The sequence below is a fragment of the Alligator mississippiensis genome, chromosome 5, assembly GCF_030867095.1.
Source record: "Alligator mississippiensis isolate rAllMis1 chromosome 5, rAllMis1, whole genome shotgun sequence".
Taxonomy (NCBI): Eukaryota; Metazoa; Chordata; order Crocodylia; family Alligatoridae; genus Alligator; species Alligator mississippiensis.
Genome location: NC_081828.1, coordinates 158,911,025 through 158,934,837, shown reverse-complemented (window position 1 = coordinate 158,934,837; position 23,813 = coordinate 158,911,025).

Genomic DNA, 23,813 nt, shown 5'->3' with positions numbered 1-23,813 from the left:
TACTAATATGAAATTTGTGTTTATATTGGCCTTCAGTCTTGGGCTATTAAATAGAATTGAGTCAAGGAAGTCTACATTACAGGAAGGGAATCTAAGTTAGATGTCCTTGCACTTCACCTCTTACCAGTAGAATGGTGCTCCCCGCACCCCTGGGGCATCTTTGCCATAGGTGTGGTGGGGATGAATGGGGCACAAAGGATGGCTCTCAGCCATGGGGCTCTCTTTGCTCTGCAGAGAGCAGCACCAAGTAAGACCTCAAGTCCCTTCCTCCTTTACTCTGCCCTGCCCCAACTCTCCAGTGGTCGGCATATCCCCCCCTGCTTTGGGCACTGAAGTAGCTGGTTATGCCTCTGCATTTTGCATCCATATCATATATCTGAATTATATATCTGAATTCAGCCATAGTAATAATAACATTCAGATATGATAATGAGTTATTTTTATGTAAGTTCTAACTGTTCCTGTCTTGAATTTGTTTGAAATTCTGTTCAGTTTAAGTGTCTGACATTTTCATCATCACTTTCCCAATACTTATAGAATGGCAGTACTGTTTTCTGTGTGGCAGATGTAGCTAAATGCCTTTATATAACAACGAAGATTCTTTTTCTCCAAAAGTGAATTCATTGCTGACAGAATTTTCTATATCAAAAATTCTAGAGATAGAAATTCTTTTCTACCGATAAGATAGGAACAGCATATGCTATTAGGAACTCAAAGAACTCATAAGAACTCAGACTGCCCCTTCAAAGTTCATTAACCCTTTTCTGCATGCTCCTCATCCCATTTTGTTACTTCACTCTATATACATACATGTAAGACTTCCCTTCCCTTTTGTATACTCTGTTTTTCCCAGACCAGAGTGGTTTTATCTCCATAAGCAGAGAGAAGTAGTTACCATGTTAGTCCAAACTCAGGCAGAAGGCCAGGTAGATTTTCACCTTACTGGGTGCGTCTACACAGGCAAATAATTTGGAAGCAGTTTACTCTACAGCAGGAGTTGGCAACGTTTTTAGACAGAGTGCCAAGAACACCTGCAAACTCGGCTTGCAAAATGTTAGTGTGCCATGAGCGGACAGTGGGGGAGCCACAAGGGGCCCAGTCCTTATTGTGGCAGGGAAGGTGCTGGGGCTGCACTGCCATCTGCCCCGAGGTGTGTGCGCCAAGCAAAATGCCTTTGTGTGCCACATTCTGGCACCTTTGCTGGGGGTTGCCAACCCCTGCTTTAGAGTAAACTCTCCTGGACATGTGTCTATACATGCAAGGATGTGGGAGCAGATTTACTGCTCCTTTTCCCTGTCGCCTTGCACTGGGCCCTTGCAGCAGCCAGGGGGAGCTCTAAGATCCCCCTGGGTCCTATCCCAGGGACTGGCAGGGAGCTGGAGGCCAGGAGACAACTGTCTTCTGGTGGGGGCTGGGACATTGCTCCTTGGGCCTGGGAGCTACCTGCTACCAGGGTGGGCTCTGGCACTAGAGCCCAGGTGATGACGTCCCCCTGCCCTGGCAGCAGGGAGCTCCCAGCTCCTGCTCTGTGATCACAGGGCTGGGGCTGGAAGATCCTTATCTCCTAGCCCAAGCTCTGCAGTTATGGGGCCTGGACTGGGAGATCCTTTTCTCCCAGCCTGAGCCCCAACACCATGGGGCTCAGGCTGGGGGATTCTTGTCTTTCAGCCCAAGCTCCATGGTTGCAGGGCCTAGGCTGGAAGATCCTTAGGTAAGGATCTCCCAGCTCAGGCCCTGTAACTGCAGAGTTTGGTTCTTATCTAAGGATCTCCCAGCTTGGTCCCTGAGATCCTAAGATAAAGATCTCCCAGCCTGGGCACATCTCCCAGCCCCAGCTCCCTGATCTGAAACAGGGGCTGGGAGCTCCCTGCTGCTGGGGCAGGGGGACATAGTCCCTGCCCAGTCTCTGATGGTGGGGCCTGCCCTGGCAGCAGGTAGCTCCCGGAGGCTGGAAGCAATCTCCTGCCCCTGCTGTCCAGGTGACTGGGAGCACATTTGTTCCTGGTCAGCCATCTACATGCGCACTACTGCACAGTAAGTAATCAAGAGGTTAAAGTGTCTGCCACAGGCTTGTGTGTCTTTCTGGAATTGATGTCAGGTTGGTGTTCATTCATTCTTACCATGTAGGTATTGTCCAGTCTGTCCAATGTAGACAGCAGAGTGACACTGTAAGCAGGTAACATTGACATTGGTAGAGGTGCGGGCAAATGAACTTTGGATGTTATAATACCTGTTATTTGGTTCAGTGATGATGTGGTTTGTGTTGATGAGGGGGCACAGCTGGCATCTGAGTCCAGAGCAAGATCTGGTGTCTTGGTGAGAATAGGAGTCAGGTAGTCTGTTGCTGGAGAGATGCATTTGAGATTGAGGGGATGCCTGTAAGCCAGGGTTGTGTCCATGGCTATCGAGAGATGGTGATCATTTTCCAGGAGGGGTTGGAGGTCATTAAGTATGTGTCTAATGTGTCCAAGGTGACAACCAAAAGGATTTTGTTGTCTTTGTCTCAGGGCTGGTATTGTAGTAGGTCAGGAAAGGTGCTGAGTCTGGCTCTGTTCATTTGAGTGGGTACAGTTTTAGGATTATATTGAAATTGTAGGAATCCTTGTTCCAGATCCTACAGTAGATTAGGCCATTTTTCTTAATGAGAGAGAGAGAGAGAGAGAGAGACACTTTTGACTTTTTCAAACTATTATAAAAATATTAAAAACAAAAGGTGAAAGTGCAAAGGTGTGTGGCTCTCCCAGGAGCTGAGCATTAATATAAACACTTGCATTGCCAATAGTGAAAATATTTAGTAATGAAAACACTCATATCTCCAGAAATTGAAACTCCCCCCCCCCAACGACCTTCATGGAGTAACCCATTTAGGACTAGCTGTCTGTCTTCCATTTTGCAGAGGGCCCTGTCAATGGCCTAGCTCAGCACAAACTGGTCCATGTTTTGCTGCAAGGTGAAGTGTCTAAATTCAGATGTCACACATGCCCAGATCAAGAAGAATTGGTGGAGGTCATTGTCAGAGCCAATCCCCTACAAGCCAGTTTTGGCTTTTCAGGATTGCCATGAAAACTGGCCAGGCATAAAACACTCCCTTCAGTTGCCCAGTGTGGGATAGAGGAAATGTATATGGTCTCAGAGAAGTCCAAGTTCAGTGTACCAAAGAGAGTACTGAGGACTCAGAAAAGAGTGTTCATAGTCAGGAACAGTCTAGAAAGGCATGGAAGAGAGCCTCTTCCACCTCCTCCTTGCAGAAAAGGCAGCCTACCAACACCACCAGCTCTAGGTGGTAGACAAAAAGGTGCTTGGAGAGACAGAGTCAGGATGACAGGAAAGGTCTTCTTAGTCTGCTAGTAGTCTGCAAGACAATGTGGTAACCACAGATCTACAATGTTTATTAGTAATGTTAACTACTTTTTTATTTCTGAAAGCCTTGATTTTTTTACTACCATACTTTTAATATGATGATCATGCCTTTCATGTAGTTGTTCAGATTAATTTCCTAAGAAGGCTTTTAATCTCCCTGTTTTCTACAGAGGAAACATGATTTCCACAGTATCCTTCTCAAGTAGAGAGTCTAGTTCAGGGGCAGGCAATTACTTCGGGCGGAGGGCCACTTACCAAGTTTTGGCAGGCTGTCGAGGGCCACGTGGGTAGCCCCACCCCCTGGTCATCATCTTGGGACCAATGTCCCAGGGTCAGCACCGGTGGGGCCCAAAGCAGAGCACAGGCTGGCAGGGGTCTGTGGAGTCAGGCTGGGCTGCACCGGCAGCGAGAGGGGGGAGCTGGCCCGGCTCCAGAGAGCCCTTGCCGGCTGAGACCCCGCGCTCCTGCCACCCTGCTCTGGGCCCTGCTGGCACTGGCCCCAGGACACCAGTGCGGGCCCCATGCTCCCGCTGGCTCCCACACCTGCTCACTACTAGTGCCCCTCACCCCTGCAGTACAGGTGGGGGGCAGCGCACAGCCCCAACCCACTGCTCACCAGCAGGGAAGAAGCTGGTGCTGAGCATGGGGAAAAGCGGCCCCTTAGCTGCCTCATGGCCTGCGCTCCCTGCTGCAGGCACTCGCAGTCCACACAGGGCTGTCTGGAGCAGGCATAGGCAGCTCCACACAGGCTGCAAGCAGCTGCAGCGTGGGGTGCTTGCCATGGGACGTGTGAGGAGCCACTTTTCCCCACACTCAGCACCAGCTTGTAACCAGGCCCCACTGCCAGCCTGGATGCTACACCAGCTCCGGGCTCACCCGTCGGTGGCAGCAGCTGTGGCCCCCCCGCTTGCCGTGCCAGACAGTGTTGGCTCCCTCCTCGTTTTAACTCTTATATTAAAGCTAAACAAACAAGCCTGAAAATTGGCAATTTATTTATCAAAAGAATGGGGACAGCATGGACAGCAACAGTGGACGTTTCTTCACAACGTGTCTTTTCCTTTGGCTGGAGCGACCAGTACAAGAAATGTGATGGCGTTCAGTCATCTGCCTGCTGACAGTACTTACTGTCCATCAGCTGCAGGAGTGATGGATTTGTGATGCAAAGATCTTCCACGGAGTGCTGGACTCTAGCCTTAAAGGTACATCTCTACCACTTCTGCCATGTAATTGAGTGTTGCTAGGAAGCTTAGTCTACCTAACCCGTCTCCTCCTCCATAGGCACCAAACCCAGAAACAGGGCATGCTTTCAAGCATGCTGGAGATAGAGAGCTTGAGAAGCAGAAGCAACGTTGCCTGAAAGAAGACCTCACCGCCTCTCTTCCAGTTTGGTGCTTGGGGAGTGGGAGTAGATGAGGGATATCCTGCTTCTCAGTAGCACACTTGGGAGTACCATAGGAGTAGTATTGATATTGATTTCCTGTCATTGTACAAAGGCCAACCAACAGCCATCAAATTGTAATCACTTTTTTTATTACTCTTAGCTGAAATAGAGATAAAAATCACTATATCCCATTACTAATCTTTTGATCTATGTAGCACGCATATATTTATCATGAAGTTAATTATTTTGCTTGTGTTAGATATACAAAAAGACAATATAATCAGTTTCATATTGCTACTCTCCAGGAATAACAACTAATCTTAAATAATAACTGATCTTATAATAACTAAAGTTAAAATAAGTAATCTTACTATTTGAATTAGTTTGGATTGGTTTAATATATCAGTGAAAATTGTGAACCATTTTATGATGAAACACTTCTAAAAGCACTGAAGTATGGAATCTGGTTTTCTCCAAGGCAAGCCTCAAAAGAGTGATGAATTATTCTTCTCATCCTGCTACTAAATGGAACACAGTTAATGGAATCAGATAAGGGTCTTATTGTGTTACTAATCAGAGTCATCACCAACTGAGTTTTAGCAGCAATTATATTGTTACTGCCTGGGAAAGCAAATAGTCTAACTTGCATTATAATTCAGGACAGTTGCACTATTTAAACATGTGAGCAAAGCATAAAAACAAATAGCTATGATGAAGGGTATCCAGGTTGTGATGAAAGAACTTATTGCCAGAATAAAGGTTAACAACCTAACTGAGTTTTATCAGAAGTATCTGGGCTCTTTATTGAATGAGAAAATAACATTTAAAGATAAAGAACCAACTTCATAGATTGACCATAATATTTATGTTCTCAATAAAATATATACAGGAATGCATACTTGGGTACTACAGTTCTTAATGCTTTTAATGCACTTTACTAATTAAAACATAACACACCAAATAAAAAAACATAATACTAATTAGCCTTTTCTTTAGCATGCCTGTGGACTATTACTTGTTACCAACAGATTATCCACTGTTGGTGTTGGAGTCAGTGTGTTATGAATGTCTAGTTGCACAGAAATTATTTTCTTTTAGTCAGAAAGTACAACTAGATTGGCCTGTTATTTCTGCTTTTGGGTTCTCATACAACAGCACATTAACATTCATATTTTTCAACACTGCAGAAGAAGGTTTAAATTGTGACAATATTTTAATCTATATCTTGAAAACAAATTTAATTTTAAAATACCTGTTTCTGTCATGGTAAGTATACATTTGAGATCTCAAATTAAGAATCATTACCTGTATTTATATTATAGTGAATAAATTCAGTATTGCCAACCCCACTGTGCCAAAAATCATGAAACAAACTCTTAAAAAATTAAGAGATTGGCATGTAAATCAGACTTACCAGCTGGGAAAATCCAGAGATTTGAGGGTTCGATTGGGAGACCGTGAGTTGGAGTTATTTTAACTAAAATCCCAAATCTCACCATGTTTTCATGACAGTTGGCATTACTGTAAATTCAATAATATATTTCCTCTCTTTGTGCTATCATAATTCTGTTAGTTTCAAGCTCTATTAAATAGCATCATACAAATCTTGTATTCCACTTGATATGCTTCTTAGTATTGACAGAGAAAAGAAAGATTTTTAAAGCAAGTTCAAGGTTTTAATATGATCATCTCTTTACAATATCAAGGCCTGACTTTTGTGTCACTACTGTATTGCTGATTAAAAAGTCATGCTACTCACTCATGGAAAATGGTCAAGTTACACCTAAAATTTATTTGCTAATATGAGGCTTCCTAGAGGAAAAAAATGGTAGCTAGCAATGCCTGGCTGCTTGACATTGACTCCATACACTTGAAAAGGAGGCATGAATTTTGAATAAGCTTTCCTTCCCTGAAAAAAAATTAGCCTTTCTTAACAGAATTCAGCATATCTACCTCACATGGCTTCACAGGAAAGATAAATAGGTTGGACTTCAGTTCTAGGGATGGATGACCTTTTGGGTATGTCCCATAATAGAAATTACTGGCCCATGGTGTATGTTCTTGTGAAATTCTTTCTTCTCCCTCCCATAGTCAAGTTCTTCTTTGTTGTTTCTAAAGAAAAATTCCCTTTTCTCTTATCCAAAATATCAATAAATGTCTTTAGAAATTATAGGATTTGTAAGCAATAATGTGCGTGCCCTCTACCTAAATGAATAATATAAAATGGCAAAAGACTGGATTTCTTTCCAAGCAACAAGGATGTCTGAATAGATTCCGTTATTCACTGGTGTAATGAAACATGTAGACTATTAATATGACAGAGTAGTAACCATGAACTTTTACAGTACTTATATGCCTGCAGATTGAATGAAGATTGCACTTTGCAGACTATGAATATAAACCGTGTAATCTACCATTCATATAGTTACTATGAAATATATTCTGCCTCTGTGATTCATAGTTTATAAATCTAGTGGAAGCTTAAAATCATAAATCTAATAATTACACTAGAAATTAGCCATGTTTGATAATTTCACTTGTTTATGAAATACAGAAACTGAAGCCCAGGCAGGATAAATGATATGGCTAAAACCCTTGACAGAAGTTACATTTGTCATGCATTATACGCCGGTATTGTGCAACAAATCATAATAAGCTAGGCATTAAACCAGTTTATTTTTGGATAAAAATGTTGGATCAGCCATAAAGAAGTTACCCATAGAAACAGCAACTTCTTTGTGGTGTAGAACTATCCTACAATAATTTGAATGTGCGGCCAGTTGGTTATGATTTGTTGCGCGATACTTGCAAGTAAAGTGCAACAAATGTAACATCTGCCAAGGGCCTCAGGTTACAGAGCTATTCAATGTGGCCATCAGCAACAAAACACTGGTGCTGTAATTACCCATCTTTGGCTTTAATTATACCTCAGACCTAGGTGGATACTTTCCTTTAAAAATGAGACTAAAAAAAGCTTTCCTTACCAACCAGACACTCCTTAAAAATAATGTGAAAGGTGATAAGAGGTGTTCAAGCTTATCAGATAATTCAGAATCTGAAATGCTGACCTAATGATCTGGCATCTTTCTCTGAACCAAAGATAGCCTAAATGATTCACCTTGTGAAGAACCCAAGCTAGGAAAATGTCAACTTTAAATTTAGGGAAAGGGATGCCTGCGTGAAAACATGTTCTAATAAAAACTGTTTTGGAAGTTTTAAATGTAGCATTTCTGTAACTACCACAAAATCAATAATCAAGATACTGAAGTATGATATGCTAGGTTGACCACTTACAAGGTTTTTCTTTCCTGACTATATACTGATCAAAAGCTTGTGATTTCTATATAGCACAAAAAAGGCAAAACTGGCTTTGCTTTTGTGGAATGTGTTTTCCTCAGACTGGTCAGCTGGCAACCCGCTATCACATGTACAGGGTGATACACATTCCTCGGCAGAAAGGCTGCTTGTATATCGTGAATGAGAATCTGCCTTGCAAGCCCATTAATGGTGGTAAATTGTGTTAAGCAAGTGACATTTTGCTCTTGTGGACTCCTTCATTCTACTTTGTTGTCTTGGGGAAAAGAAGTCATGCTTTTGTCATGATTCCTGGGATGCAAACTAAAGTGCAGTTCCCCACTGTAACTCAGAAGCTTTGCAGGGAGCTTCCTGACTTACAATGATCCCCGGGCCAAACAGAAGTTCACTGTTGGGTCCAGGGGTGGGGGATCCACCTGTTGGCTGCAAGCCCCTAGCCCAATATGCCCACCCCACCATAGAGCAGGGGCTGAAAAAACCCTAGACCAAACTCCCTCTGTTCCCTTCCCCCCTCCCATTCTGAAAAGAGTGACAGGCTGGGAGGTAGCACAGACATAAGTTACAAAAGATGCTCTGTTTTGCAATGCTTCCATCTGAACCCTCATGTAATGTAATGAGGGTTCAGATTCTTGCCTGATTAGCCATTTTTTAAGTGGCCTACAACCATGCACTCGTGTTCAGTCACAGCTATAGACCACTTTCTGTGGCCAAAATTGTCCCTTCTGTCTGTGCCCCAGGTCACACTAAAGAACAACTCTTGTATTGGTGTCGAGAGGATGCAAAGAGATAAGAGTATACCAACCTATAACAGTCTGGACACAGAAATGATTATTTGACTTGCAGTTGCACATGACCAGGGACCCTGATTTTCTTTGTTTAAAAATTGTAAATTCTCTGATAAAAATAGCAAGTTTTCTGATTAAAAACTCCAACATTTGTGATTAAAATGAAACACCACTATATAATTGAACACAATGTTTTATTGATATATTTACAATTTTAGAGCAATTTGGAAGCCTACCATTGCCTCAATCACTATAATAAATTCTAAGTACCTATACATTTTAGTATTTGATTTTTGGTTTTTTGTCATGGAAAATCAGAGCTCCCCTTGCCCCCTTTGCTCACCAGGATGCAGGTTCAGGCCCATCACTCCCAAGCCACAGCCCTACCCCCCAGCCCTCCTGGTGCCCTTCACTCCCCACCCACAGCCCCCTGGGACCTGCTGGTGCCCCTCACTCCCTGCCATCCCCCAGCCCTGCCAGAGGAGCCCCCAGGTACCAGGGCTACAGGACCAGGGACCCAGGTCTGTGGCCCTCTGCCCCCTGCAGCAGCACCTGAGCCCCGGCTGCCACATGCAGAAGGAAGAGGCTGCTGCAATGGAGAGGATCACAGAGCCCAGCTGATAGTCTCCCATGGGGGCAGGCTGCCCACTTGGGCTCCCTGTCCTGCTGTCCTCCCCCCAGAGCCTCTGCGGCCCAGCAGGTGTGACCTGGTGTGGTAGGGCAGAACAGGGCTGGGAGGGGAAGCTCGTTGCCACTGCTGGGAGCTCTTCACTGTCATGGTAAGATGGCCCCTGCCTGCCTGGCAAAAGCAGGGCACAACTCTGTACCACCACACCCACTGCTGCTGGACAGGTAGGGGGCACCTTGCCATGGTGGTGCAGGGCTTATGGCAGCAAGGAGCTTCTCTGTCTGGCCCTGCTCTGCTCTGTCACACCGGGTCCCACACAGTGGGCTGTGGAAGCTGGGGGGGAGGGCAGCAGGGTGGGGAGCCTAAGCCTGCAGCGGGCAGCCCTTACCCATCCCTGCCCCACATACAAATCTGGGGATTATATGCAGGCAGCCTCCCCACTACCCCCAACCCCCAGACAAGCCACCCGCAGCCCCATCCTGCTCCCTGCCAGGGCTCTGTGGATGTGCATTCTGGCTCTGGGCCCCAAGCCCCATGCACAGCCTGGACTGGGCAGCAGTCTCAGCCCCAGTCCCAGCCCCAGCCCCAGCCCTGTCAAACTGTCTCCCTCCCTCACTATGGAAGCCTCTTCCCCCGCCCCCTGTGTCAGACTTACCTGCAGGAGCTGCTCTCCAGGCTGCCTGGCAGCCATGTGCATACATGCACACATGCACACGATGTCCCCAGCCTGACTGCCCTCCTCCCACTCCCCCCAGCCCCTTGCAGGCTGGAAATCTGCATTTAAAAGGGTAAATCTTCATTTTTCCATGGGAAATGGAAGACCTGGACCCCTGCACATGACTTCATCATACCCTATCATATGATAAGCCTTCAGGTGGCAAAATGTATATCTCTTGTGTACATTAATAACTAAAGACTTAATTCCGTGTGATACTTATCTCTTCTTGTCTTCTGGCAGCTTTAACTTTCTCTGTTAAAAGAACAAGTCTTAAACCTTCTCTAGATGTCTGTGTTTCTTTGCATATCTGAATGTTTGGGACACTTCAGTATATTGAAATTTCTTTAGCTAACTCTGATGCAGATGTACACTTATCATTCAAATTTAACTGTATGTGAATTTCTTTTTGACTGAAACTCACTTTTTAGCAGGAAGCAAAAATTAGCTCTAATGTGAAACAATTTATGTTTAATATTTAGTAAGGGTAACAGAATTTGGCTTGAAGAAAATTGATTTAAACAGTTTTGCAACATATTTCAGAAACAAGTTTCCACAAGTAAAAATAGTAAGCCCATTAAAATAGGATATTTTATGCTTGATCTGAGAATTGTCTTAGATCAAGAAGTTTCAATAGACCCAGGCTTTGAGAAATGCAATCTAGTTTTCAGATGATCCTTTAAGTCTGAAAAAGTAGGACTATTTTTATATAATTTTAATGCCAACTAGTGCATTTTTTTCACTTTTTCCATCTCTTTTCCTTCTCTCCTTTTTGAGTTCCATTCTTTCTACTTCTTCAGTAAACAAAATCACAAAAAAGAAGCTTATAAGAAGTGGAAACTTGGACAAATAACTAGGAAAGAATATAAGAGCATTGCTTGGGCATAGATTCATAGATGCTAGGGTCGGAAGGGACCTCAAGAGATCATCGAGTCCGACCCCCTGCATAGGCAGGAAAGAGTGCTGGGTCTAGATGACCCCAGCTAGATGCTTATCTAACCTCCTTTTGAAGACCCCCAGGGTAGGGGAGAGCACTACCTCCCTTGGGAGCCCATTCCAGACCTTGGCCACTCGAACTGTGAAGAAGTTCTTCCTAACGTCTAGCATGTAGGGATAAAGTCAGGAAAGCCAAAGTGCAATTGGAGTTGCAGCTAGCAAAGGATGTGAAGGGTAACAAGAATAGTTTCTACAAGTATGTTGATAGCAAGTATTAGGAACAATCAGCATGGATTCACCAGGAGCAAGTTATGCCTGACCAACCTGATTGCCTTCTATGATGAGGTGACTGGCTCCATGGATGCAGGAGACCGGTGGATGTGGTGTACCTTGATTTTAGCAAGGCTTTTGATACGGTCTACCGCAACATTCTCACAGGCAAGCTAAGGAAGTACAGGCTGGATGAATGGACTGTAAGGTGGATAGAAAACTAGTTGAAGCATTGGGCTCAGAAGGTAGTAATCAAAAGCTCGATGTCTAGTTGGCAGCCGGTATCTAGTGAAATGCCCCAGGGGCTGGTTCTGGGCCAGTTTTGTTCAATGTCTTCATCAATGACTTGGAAATGGCCTAGAGTGCACCCTCAGCAAGTTTGAAGATGACACCAAGCTGGGGGGTGTAATAGATATGCTGGAAGGTAGGGCTAGGCTTCAGTGTGACCTAGACAAATAGGAGTATTGGGCCAAAAGAAATCTCATGTGGCTCAACAAGGACAAAGTGCAAAGTGCTGCACTTAGAACAGAACAATCGCATGCACTGGCACAAGCTGGGGGCTGACTGGCTGGGCAGCAGCTCTGCAGAAAAGGACCTGGGGTTTACAGTGGACAATAAGACGTAGCAGTCAGCTGTGTGCCCTTGTTGCCAAGAAGACTAACAGCATACTGGGCATCTACACCAGTGATTCTCAACCAGGGTCCTGTGGTAGCCAGGAGTACCACCAAATCCTTTGAAAGGTGCTATGCGGTGTGAGAAGATAAATACAATGAGGGGAGATAATCAGATAAGCGCAGAGTCAGGCTTATCCCTGTCTGGCTAATCCCTGACCCCCACTACCTCACCCTTCTGTAAGGCAGTAAACACTGTAATATATTGTAACATATATATATATATATATATATATATTTTTTTTTTTTTTTTTTAAGTGATGGGAGCCCAAGAAGGGTGGCTGTGCCTTAAGGAAATGATCCTTTGGGCACAAAGGGAGACAATCCCGATGCAAGGAAAAAGAGGGAAAGGGGCCAGGAGGCTTCCTTGGCTGACCAGAGAAATCCAGGGCAGCCTACGGGCCAAAAGGGGGGCACATAAAAAGTGGAAACAGGGAGAGATCACCAAAGAGGAGTATACCTCCTCTGCTCGTGCTTGTAGGGAGGCAGTTAGACGGGCCAAAGCTACCATGGAGCTGAGGATGGCATCCCAAGTAAAAGACAACAAGAAATTGTTTTTTAGATATATAGGGAGTAAAAGGAAGGCCCAGGGAGGAATAGGACCCCTACTAAATGAGCAGAAGCAATTGGTGACGGACAGGGGGGACAAGGCTGAACTCTTCAATGAGTTCTTTGCCTCAGTGTTCCTAAGAGAGGGGCAAGACAAGTCTCTCACTGGGATTGTAGAGGCAGCAGCAAGGCGCCAGACTACCATGCGTAGACCCTGAGTTGGTGCAGAGTCACTTGGAGAAACTGGATGCCTTTAAGTCGGCAGGTCCGGATGAGCTCCATCCGAGGGTACTGAAGGCACTGGCTGACGTCATTGCACAGCCACTAGCAGGAATATTTGAACGCTCATGGCGCACAGGCCAAGTTCCGGAGGACTGGAAAAGGGCCAATGTGGTCCCCATTTTCAAGAAGGGGAGGAAGGAGGACCCGGGCAACTATAGGCCAGTCAGTCTCACCTCCATCCTTGGCAAAGTCTTTGAAAAAATTATCAAGGCTCACATTTGCGAGAGCCCGGCAGGACAAATTATGCTGAGGGGAAACCAGCATGGGTTCGTGGCAGGCAGATCGTGCCTGACTAATCTAGTCTCTTTTTATGACCAGGTTACGAAACACCTGGACACAGGAGGAGGGGTGGATGTCGTATACTTAGACTTCAGGAAGGCCTTCGATACGGTATCCCACCCCATACCGGTGAACAAGTTAAGAGGCTGTGACTTGGATGACTACACGGTCCGGTGGGTGGCAAATTGGCTGGAGGGTCACACCCAGAGAATCATGGTAGATGGGTTGGTTTCGACCTGGAAGGGTGTGGGCAGTGGGGTCCCGCAGGGCTTGGTCCTTGGACCGATACTCTTTAATGTCTTCATCAGCGACTTGGACAAGGGAGTGAAGTGTACTCTGTCCAAGTTTGCAGATGACACAAAGCTATGGGGAGATGTAGACATGCCGGAGGGCAGGGAACAGCTGCAGGCAGACCTGGACAGGTTGGACATATGGGCAGAAAACAACAGAATGCAGTTCAACAAGGAGAAATGCAAAGTGCTGCACCTAGGGAGGAAAAATGTCCAGCACACCTACAGCCTAGGGAATGACCTGCTGGGTGGCACGGAAGTGGAAAGGGATCTTGGAGTCCTAGTGGACTCCAAGATGAACATGAGTCGGCAGTGTGACGAAGCCATCAGAAAAGCCAATGGCACTTTATCGTGCATCAGCAGATGCATGACGAATAGGTCCAAGGAGGTGATACTTCCCCTCTATCGGGCGCTGGTCAGACCACAGTTGGAGTACTGCGTGCAGTTCTGGGCACCGCACTTCAAGAGGGATGCAGATAACCTGGAGAGGGTCCAGAGAAGGGCCACTCGTAGGGCTTGGTCTGCAAGCCCTTAACCATATGAGGAGAGACTAGAGAACCTGGACCTTTTCAGCCTCCGCAAGAGAAGGTTGAGAGGCGACCTTATGGCTGCCTATAAGTTCATCATGGGGGCACAGAAGGGAATTGGTGAGGTTTTATTCACCAAGGTGCCCCCAGAGGTTACAAGAAATAATGGCCACAAGCTAGCAAAGAGCAGATTTAGATTGGACATTAGGAAGAACTTCTTCACAGTTAGCATGGCCAAGGTCTGGAACAGGTTCCCAAGGGAGGTGGTGCTCTCCCCTACCCTGGGGGTCTTCAAGAGGAGGTTAGATAAGCATCTAGCTGGGGTCATCTAGACCCAGCACTCTTTCCTGCCTATGCAGGGGGTCGGACTCGATGATCTATTGAGGTCCCTTCCGAGCCTAACATCTATGAATCTATATTACAAAAGACCCCTTCAGGGTCCGTCTACTGGTGTCCCCGTCCACCTGTTATGCGCCAACCGCCCACCTTCTCATTTGCCACGCCTTGTTGTTAATTGATTAATAGATGTAATTCAGCGGAAGGCTGCCCATTTCCTGCCCTGATGCCAAGGGGCGCTATCTGCAGCTCCTTTTCTTCCCCTACACTGCAGCCCAAGCCTCGCCAATGGTACTGACGTTGTTTGGTCTGGCCTTATTATAATTTGGCCCCCTTGTCCTCCCTGAGCTCTCCGCAGCCCCGTCTCGCACTGCGCCCTCACTGGCGCTCAGGCTTTCCACCACCCTGTCTCCCACTAGGGTTGGTGCCCCAAAAATGCTGCGCCCTCCCTGGTGCTGGGGTCCCCTACGCTGCCGTGGGTTCCCTATGAGGCCTCCTCCTTCCCCTAATAGCCTCACCCGAGCCACTGGTAAAACAGCAAACAAAACACAAGCCCCTGGGCTATAACATAAAATCCAAACCTCCCGGCCATAACATCATTCACCCTACCGAGGAATACTCTAACCCTCCACAGTGGCAGAAGCGGTTCCTTCGGACAGTCCTCCCCCTTTGGTTGATCTGGGAGAGCTCCTTCCCCCTTGGTGGCTGGCAGGGAACTGCCCTCCTGGCCTCAGGCCTGGGACTTATATGTGAGCCAGGCCCTGCCCCTTCCTGTCAGCTGATCGCTGGCAGGTGTGGGCCGCTAGCTCACTCTGGTTTCATAGTTTCATAGTAGCTAGGGTCAGGAGGGACCTGAACAGATCATCTAGCCTGACCCCCTGTCACAGGCAGGAATGAATGCTGGGTTCACAAGACCCCAGACAGGTGATCGTCCAACCTCCTCTTGAATATGCCCAAGGTAGGGGCGAGGACCACCTCCCTGGGAAGTTGGTTCCAGATTTTGGCCACCCTAACTGTAAAATATTGCCTTCTGATCTCCAACCTAAACCTATTCTCCATCAGCTTATGACCATTGTTCCTCGTCACCCCAGGTGGTGCTGGGGAGAAAAGAGCTCTGCCTATTTGCTGTTAATCCCCCTTGATGAGCTTGTAGGCAGCCACCTGGTCCCCCCTCAGCCTCCTCTTGCTGAGGCTGAACAGGTTCAGGTCCTTCAGTCTCTCCTCATAGGGCCTGTCCTGCTGCCCTCTCACCAAGCGGGTGGCCCTCCTCTGAACCCTCTTCAGGCTGGCTACATCCCTTTTGAAGTGCGGTGCCCAGTACTGGACGCAGTACTCCAACTGTGGCCTGAACAAAGTCGCATAGAGGGGGAGTATCGCCTCTCTGGACTGGCTTGAGATGCACCTTTGGACGCCTTACAAGGTATGGCTGGCCTTGCTGGCTGCGGTCTGGCATTGGCAGCTCATGTTCATCTTGGAGTCAATAACGACTCCGAGATCCCTTTCCACCTCTGTGCTTTCAAGAGGGGAACTCCCCAGCCTGTATGTATGCTGTGGATTCCTTCTCCCAAGGTGCATCACCCTGCATTTGTCTACGTTGAACCCCATCCTATTCTCGTCTGCCCACTTTTGTAGTCTGTCTAAATCTAACTGCAGTCTCTCTCTCCCTACAAGCGTGTCCACCTCGCCCCACATCTTAGTGTCATCAGCAAACTTGGACAACGTTGCTTTCCACCCTCTCGTCCAAGTCGCTGATGAAGATGTTAAACAGTGCGGGCCCAAGGACAGAGCCCTGGGGTACCCCACTGCTCACATCTCGCCAGGTTGAGTACAGCCCATCCACCACTACTCTCTGGGTGCACCCCATCAGCCAATTTTTTACCCATCCAACTGTGCAGGCATCAATGCCGCAGTCACTTAATTTATTGATGAGGATGGGGTGAGAGACAGTGTCAAAGGCCTTCTTAAAGTCTAGAAAGACTACGTTCATGGCGACATCATCATCCAAGGATTTAGTTACTTGGTCGTAAAAGGCAATCAGGTTGGTCTGGCAGGACCTGCCTTTGGTGAACCCATGCTGATTGCCCCTGAGCATGATCTCCCCTGCAGGCCCCCCACAGATATGCTCCTTGATGATCCTCTCCAAGGTTGCCCTGGTAACCCACAGCTGGGGCTCCCTACTCACTGCTAGGGCTCTTTCCCTAGCAGTTTCCACTCTTTATAGGAGTCGGGCCCCTAAAGTGCCCTGTGACACACCTCCCCCCTTAAAACCCTCACTCACCCGAGTGGGTCCTCACATTTTTTAGTATTGCATCCATCCTGGGCTTCTCTCGGCCTTTCTTCGGTCACCCGGCAACTCAGGAACAGGAGGCGGAGGTTTTCAGGCGCCTCCTACTCACCTTTTCTCCAAGGTTGCACCATGTGGGATTTGCTGGGAGTTACCCCGCCACAGGTAGTCTCCCCCACATTAACCAGCCTTGGTAGGGTGCCACTTAGGCCTGTCTTTTCTCTACAGCCTTTAAATAATCATGAGGATGGCCCCGGGCACGGTGTATTCTTCCGACCGAGATGGCAGGCACAGTACCATAGCCATTGGGAGTCCGTCTCTCTGCTGCCCTTCTGTCCTTCTCCACTTGCCATTTATAAGGTCTTGACTGTCCTCCTCCTGTCACCTGACCTACTGGCAGGACTTAAGCCTTGACCCCTACTTGACCGGCCAGCCATGACTGGAAGGTTCTGGACTTAGAAGGGCTGTCCTGCCTCCTAGTAACAGGGTTAGGGTTCCCTGTTACATATATCAATTTATTTTTTAAATTGGGTGCCACTCAATTCACAAAAATTATGGAGAGGAGTCTAGTAAGTGCTGCTTTGAGTCCAAAAATGTTGATAATTACTGATCTACATAAAGGTTTCCAAGAAGTAAGTAAATGACAATGAACAAAATCTAACAGGGGGGATCCTCAGGGCCACTGAAGTCCAGTTACAACCAATTTAATGATTACGCCAGCTAAGGTTCTGGCCTTCATTGGGTGTATCATTCAGCATTTATATAACATTTCTATACATCAAATAATACTGTAACAAACTCTGTCTTAACCAACTTTATTGCTCATAAACTGATATTCTCTTACTATTATTTTTTATTACTGCCATAGCAAAGCTGTGTTGTTAACAGTATATTTCTTCATGCTACTGGACACCTTGTTAAGACACTGCATTCCTACTTCATTTATTTCAGTGGGATTTTGAGAAAGCTCTTATTGCTGAAGTACAAGAAACAGGAATTATGTTTTTCTTTTGTAAGTCACATTTTGTTTCTGGGCCTAACAACCTTGAAACAGAAAAGTGCAATTGAAAATACATGTTTCAAGCAAAACGCTAAAAGCAAGCTTTTGAGTCTCTGCTAACACTAAACTTTCACTGGGATTGTAGTTTATAAAAAAGAATTCACAGCAGAATTGCAGTAATATGATTGTTATAAAATCACTCACTGTTATAAAGTTATAGGTTCCCTTCTATCAGATTTTGAGGTCTTAGTTTAAACATGCCCAGTATCCCTTAGGCTATTGTTTCATATTCCCAGTTTGTAAGAAATGGGATTACATAGCATATTTGAAAGGACTTCATAAAGTGGCGGTGATTTGGATGAGACTGTAGGTCAATGGCAAATGGAGCATCTTACACTTAGCAATAGGTCTCAAAGGATCGGATATTGTAACCTGTCACTGAGATGGAGAGGTGAGAATAAATAACAATTTATACCAGAATTTTTCCCTTCTGTTTAAAGTGGGATATCAAATTTTTACCTGTGCAGTTCCAAAGGAACATGAGACCTTGGTTTAATATCTTCCACCAATGCTGACAACAGTGTTACTGCTGCTGTTACCAAGTTTAATCCATTCTTTCCCTCTCAAACAAATTGAAAATGTTGCTGCCAAACTCCTATCCCAAGCTCATTCCTTTAATCAGACCAAAGATGCACACCCATTTTGCAAGACTTCTACCTCCTTCCTTATTACTTTTCAATGAATTTTTTTTGTTTATAACTTTAAAGTCCTTTACAAATAAGCCCTACTCTACCTGTTTCTATCAAAGGTTTCCAAGAGTTGCCATCTCTTGGCTTGTTTTGAGTCCCCTCCTGCCCTTGTCAGGTTTTTAATGTAGATTTGAAGCTCTTTGAAGCAGGCACCATTGATTATAGTGTGGGGAGAGTGGGGAAGGGGGTCATGGAATGCTACCAGAGGCAGATCAATCTTAGTTGAGGCCTTGAGGGACTACAATAATGAAAATAAATTCAAAATAGTAATAGCGCTAGCATAATATTTCGGGGAATAACAGATATTTAGGGGATTGGTGCAATGTCCTTGCAACCTCATGATGTGCCACAGTGGGCGCATCTATACATGTGCTTTAATGCGTAGTAGCCTATTCTGCATATTATTGTCTTTGATTCTCCCAGTCTCAGGGTATGGGCTGAGGAGGGAGAGGAGGATCCAGGTAGTCAACCAAAGACTGTGGTGCTGATGTCATCAGGAAGGCTTTGGCTTCCATGACCACAGCCCACTCTTTGGTGAGAGAGGCAGTGAGCTGCTGGGAAGAGATGGCCTCCACCTCTCTCCCCTGGGAAGGAGGCTCTTCTCAGCCAGACTGGCTGACCTGCTCCACCAGGCTTTAAAACTAAGCCCGCCGGGAGACAGGGGGACTACCGCCACTGCTGGCCCGATGAGCAACCCTTGCAAAGCCAGCAGACCAACGCACTTAAGGGAGCCTACCCCTGCCCCAGCCCTGATACAATCTGTGGGCAAGGCAAGAGCCCCCAAGGGGACACTTACTTGCCTGTACACAAATGCCAGGAGCTTGGGGAATAAGCAGGAGGAACTCGTCCTCCTGCTTAACCCAAATAATTACGACATCATAGGGATAACGGAGACCTGGTGGAACTCCACCCATGACTGGACCATGGGTATAGATGGCTATACCCTGTACAGGAGGGATCGAGTAGATAAAAGGGGCGGGGGTGTAGCTCTCTACGTTAAGGAAAGCTATGCATCCCTGCAAGTTGATATTGGTGACCAGGGTGGACGACTGGAGACCTTCTGGGTTAAAATCCATGGGGAACACAGCACAGGGGACACAACGGTGGGAGTCTACTACAGACCTCCCACCCAAAGTCAATAGCTTGACCAGGAGTTCACCCAGGAACTGGCTGAGGCCGCATGCTCCAGGACCATGGTTGTCATGGGTGACTTCAATTACCCGGACATCTCATAGGAGGATCACTCAGCAAAATCCAAGCGGTCGCAAAGCTTCCTATCATGCGTGGATGACCTCTACCTGACTCAAGAAGTCTACGGGCCAACGAGAGGCAAAGCGCTGCTCGACCTGGTACTGGCTACTGGGGATGACCTAATCGGCGACCTAGTGATTGATGGGAAGCTGGGTGACAGCGACCACGAGCTGATCACCTTCACCATCCACCATAAAGCTGACAAGCCAGTCAGCAACACTGAAGTCCTTGACTTCAGGGAAGCCAACTTTGACAAGCTCAGGAGGCTTGTTGATGAGGCCCTAAAGGACCATGACCCCAGGGGGAGGGGAGTCCAGGAAGAGTGGTTGCTCCTCAAGGGAGCAATCCTCAATGCACAAGCTAATTCTATTTCATCTCGGAGGAAAGGCAGCAAGAGGGCACAGCAGCCCCCCTGGCTCTCCAGGGACCTAGCAGATCTCCTGTGGCTAAAAAGAAAGGCCTATAAAAGATGGAGGGTGGGATTCACCTCCAAGAAGGAATATTCTGCAGTGGTCCAGTCCTGCAGGGAACAAACCAGGAAAGCCAAGGCTGCAACTGAACTCCAACTAGTTTCAAGCATCAAGGACAATAAAAAGTCCTTTTTCAGATACGTGGGGAGCCGGCAGAAAAGCAAGGGCAACATTGGACCCCTGCTGAACCAGATGGGGCAACTGACAACTGACTCCCAGGAAAAAGCCAACCTATTAAATGGGTACTTTGCGTCGGTCTTTCATCAGTCCCATGGGACACCCATGCCCTCTACGGGACAGGGAGGTCCGGGTGAGGGAGATCCCCTGCCCTCCATCAATGTGGACCTCATAAAGGAACACCTTGAGAGACTGGATACATTCAAGTCAGCTGGCCCTGACAGTCTACACCCCAGGTACTCAAGGAGCTGGCAAGCATCATGGCTCAGCCTCTAGCACGGATCTTTGAAAACTCTTGGCGCTCTGGTGTAGTGCCCAAAAACTGGAAAAAGGCCAATGTGATGCCTATCTTCAAGAAAGGGAGGAAAGTGGATCTGGCAAACTATAGGCCCATCAGCCTGACTTCTATCTCGGGGAAGATCTTAGAAAAGTTTATTAAAGAGGCCATCCTTAATGGACTGGCCGACACCAACATCCTGAGAGATAGCCAGCATGGGTTTGTAGTGGGTAGGTCTTCCTTGACCAATCTCATTTCCTTTTAGGACCAGGTGACATATCACCTGGACAAGGGAGAAAAGATTGATGTCATATATCTTGACTTCAAAAAAGCCTTCGATCTGGTATCCCATGATCACCTCTTGGCAAAACTTGCCAGTTGTGGCCTTGGGCCCACCACGATCCGCTGGCTGAGAAATTGGCTCCGTGGTCGGACCCAGAGGGTGGTAATTGATGGAAGTCAATCGTCATGATGCCCTGCGACCAGTGGGGTCCCCCAAGGCTCTATCCTTGGACCCAGATTGTTCAAAATCTTCATTAATGATGTGGACACTGGAGTCAGAGGCAGACTGGCCAAGTTTGCCGATGACACCAAACTTTGGGGTAAAGCATCCACACCTGAAGACAGGAGGGCAATCCAGGCTGACCTGGACAGGCTCAGGAAATGGGCGGACGGGAACCTGATTGTGTTTAACACTGAAAAATGCAAGGTTCTCCACCTTGGGAGGAAAAACCTGCAGCATCCTTATAGGCTCAGCAGTGCTACACCGGCTAGTACTACGGAAGAAAGAGACTTGGGGGTCATCATTGACCACAAGATGAACATGAGCCTGCAATGCGATGCTGCAGCCAGTAAAGTGGCCAAAACGCTGGCTTGCATCCATAGATGCTTCTCAAGCAAATCTCGGGACACCATTCTCCCATTGTACTTGGCCTTGGTGAGACCGCAGTTGGAGTACTGCATCCAGTTTTGGGCCCCACAATTCAAAAAGGATGTGGAGAAGCTTGAGAGAGTCCAGAAGAGAACCACGCACATGATCAGAGGTCAGGAAAACAGACCTTACGATGACAGGCTGAGATCTATGGGGCTCTTTAGCCTGGAAAAGCACAGGCTCAGGGGTGATCTGATGGGCACCTATATGTTTATCAGGGGTGATCATCAGTGTCTGGGGGAACGTTTGTTCACCAGAGTGCCCCAAGGGATGATGAGGTCGAACGGTTATAAACTACTGCAAGACCATTTCAGGCTGGACATAAGGAAGAATTTCTTTACTGTCCGAGCCCCCAAGGTCTGGAACAGCCTGCTACCAGAGGTGGTTCAAGCACCGAATACCTTCAAGAGTAAATTGGATGCTTATCTTGCTGGGATCCTATGACCCCTGCTGACTTCCTGCCCTTCGGGTGAGGGGCTGGACTCGATGATCTTCCGAGGTCCCTTCCAGCCCTAATGTCTATGAAATCTATAAAGCAGTGTGTAAAAAAGTGCTAATACGTTAATGTGTGGCAGAATAGGCTACTACGCATAAAGCATCACTAAAAAAGCAGCACTTGCACTACTGCACATCAGCACAGCCTAATGCACATTAATTTAGTACAAGCAGTCCTTGACTTACAACATTTCATAGATTTCATATATTTAATAGACATTCAGACTGGAAGGGACCCCAGAGGATCATCGAGTCCAGCCCCCTGCCCCAGGGGCAGGAAGTCAGCAGGGATCATAGGATCCCAGCAAGATAAGCATCCAAATGGGTCTTGAAGGTGTTCAAAGTGGGTGCTTGAACTGCCTCTGGTGGCAGTCTATTCCAAACTTTGGGGGCTCGGACAGTGAAGAAGTTCTTCCTTATGTCCAGACTGAATCGGTCACGGCAGAGTTTGTGACTGTTTGATCTTGCCATCCCTTGGAGTGCTCTGGTAAACAGATGTTCCCCCAGATCCTGATGAGCAGGATTCCCCTCGATTTCAAGTTATAATGTGTTGCACTTACAATGTTTATAAATTGACACCCTGTTTCAACTTTATGACATCAGTTTTGATTTTACAACACTTGATCTGATGCAACACCACGCCAGTGAACAAGTTTGCTGCGTCGCTCATCTCCCTGGAGAACATCTGTCTAAACTTTCTTGGACATTTTCTTTAAGTGTTTCAGCACCAGGGCAACAGGCAACCATAGAGATGCTGTGGCAGTCAGAGCATCTCTGTGGAGGACCCAGCCTCCAGTTGCCTGCGCTGCTTTTTTAAACGTCAACTTTTTTAGACCCTAGGGGTCTAATTTTCTCCCTGAGCTGCAAGTTTGCAGTGCAGGGAAAATTTTTTTGTTCCCGCACGTGCCTGTTGCCCCGCCTCAAAGGTTTGAGGCGGGGCAAGAGGCACATGCACGCTCATGTGGACGTGCCCAAAAAGCCCAACCAAGAACCTTTCAAAAAGTCCAGCAAAGTCACCTCAAAGAAGTCCTTCCAAATCAATATGATTGCTATTTACAATTGTACATACATTAATGTAGCTATATTACTCATCTCTAATTGATCAAGTACAAAATTCTGGGGTATTTTTGGTGAAAATAGGGTATCGGGCCTTGGTTCAGGAACCAATCCCTCATTTATAACATTGTTTCTTATGAGAAAATTGGTTCTGAGTTACGTTTCTACTTAAAAAGACGCAGTTTTCAGGAACCAATCATGTTCTAAGTCTGAGAACTGCCTGTACCTCAAAGCACTTTTATACATGCTCCAGGGCTTGGGGGTGGCACTTTAATTAGAGCAGCTTTGAGTTTAAGTACCCCCACCACCATTTTTAAACATGGGGATGCTGATACACAAGACTCAGGAGGCTGTTGGACCGCAGTAATTACCATGCTCCAGCAGACTCGATTAATCTAGTCTGCTCTGATGTGCTGAAATTCCAGTGCATTGGAGCAGCCTCTGCAATCATGTATAGGCACCCTCATATTGGAGGTACTAAATTTAATGTGCATTAGTAAATGCATCCAAGCATGTGTAGCTGTACCCAGTGTAACACAGCATCCCAATATCATAGAGAAGTAGGGCTGGAAGAGACCTCCAGAGGTCATCTAATTCAACCCCCTGCCTGAGGCAGGATCATCCCTATCCAAACCATCCTATACAATCCATAACCTAAACTCTACCTAAGACCACCATCAACACTGACACAACACAGACCTAACACCCTAACCTGTCACAGGTAAAGAAGGAGAACCACAGCAGCCAACACTCTGCTTCTATGAAATGTTGTCAATATACACTCAAGAGATCCTGAGGA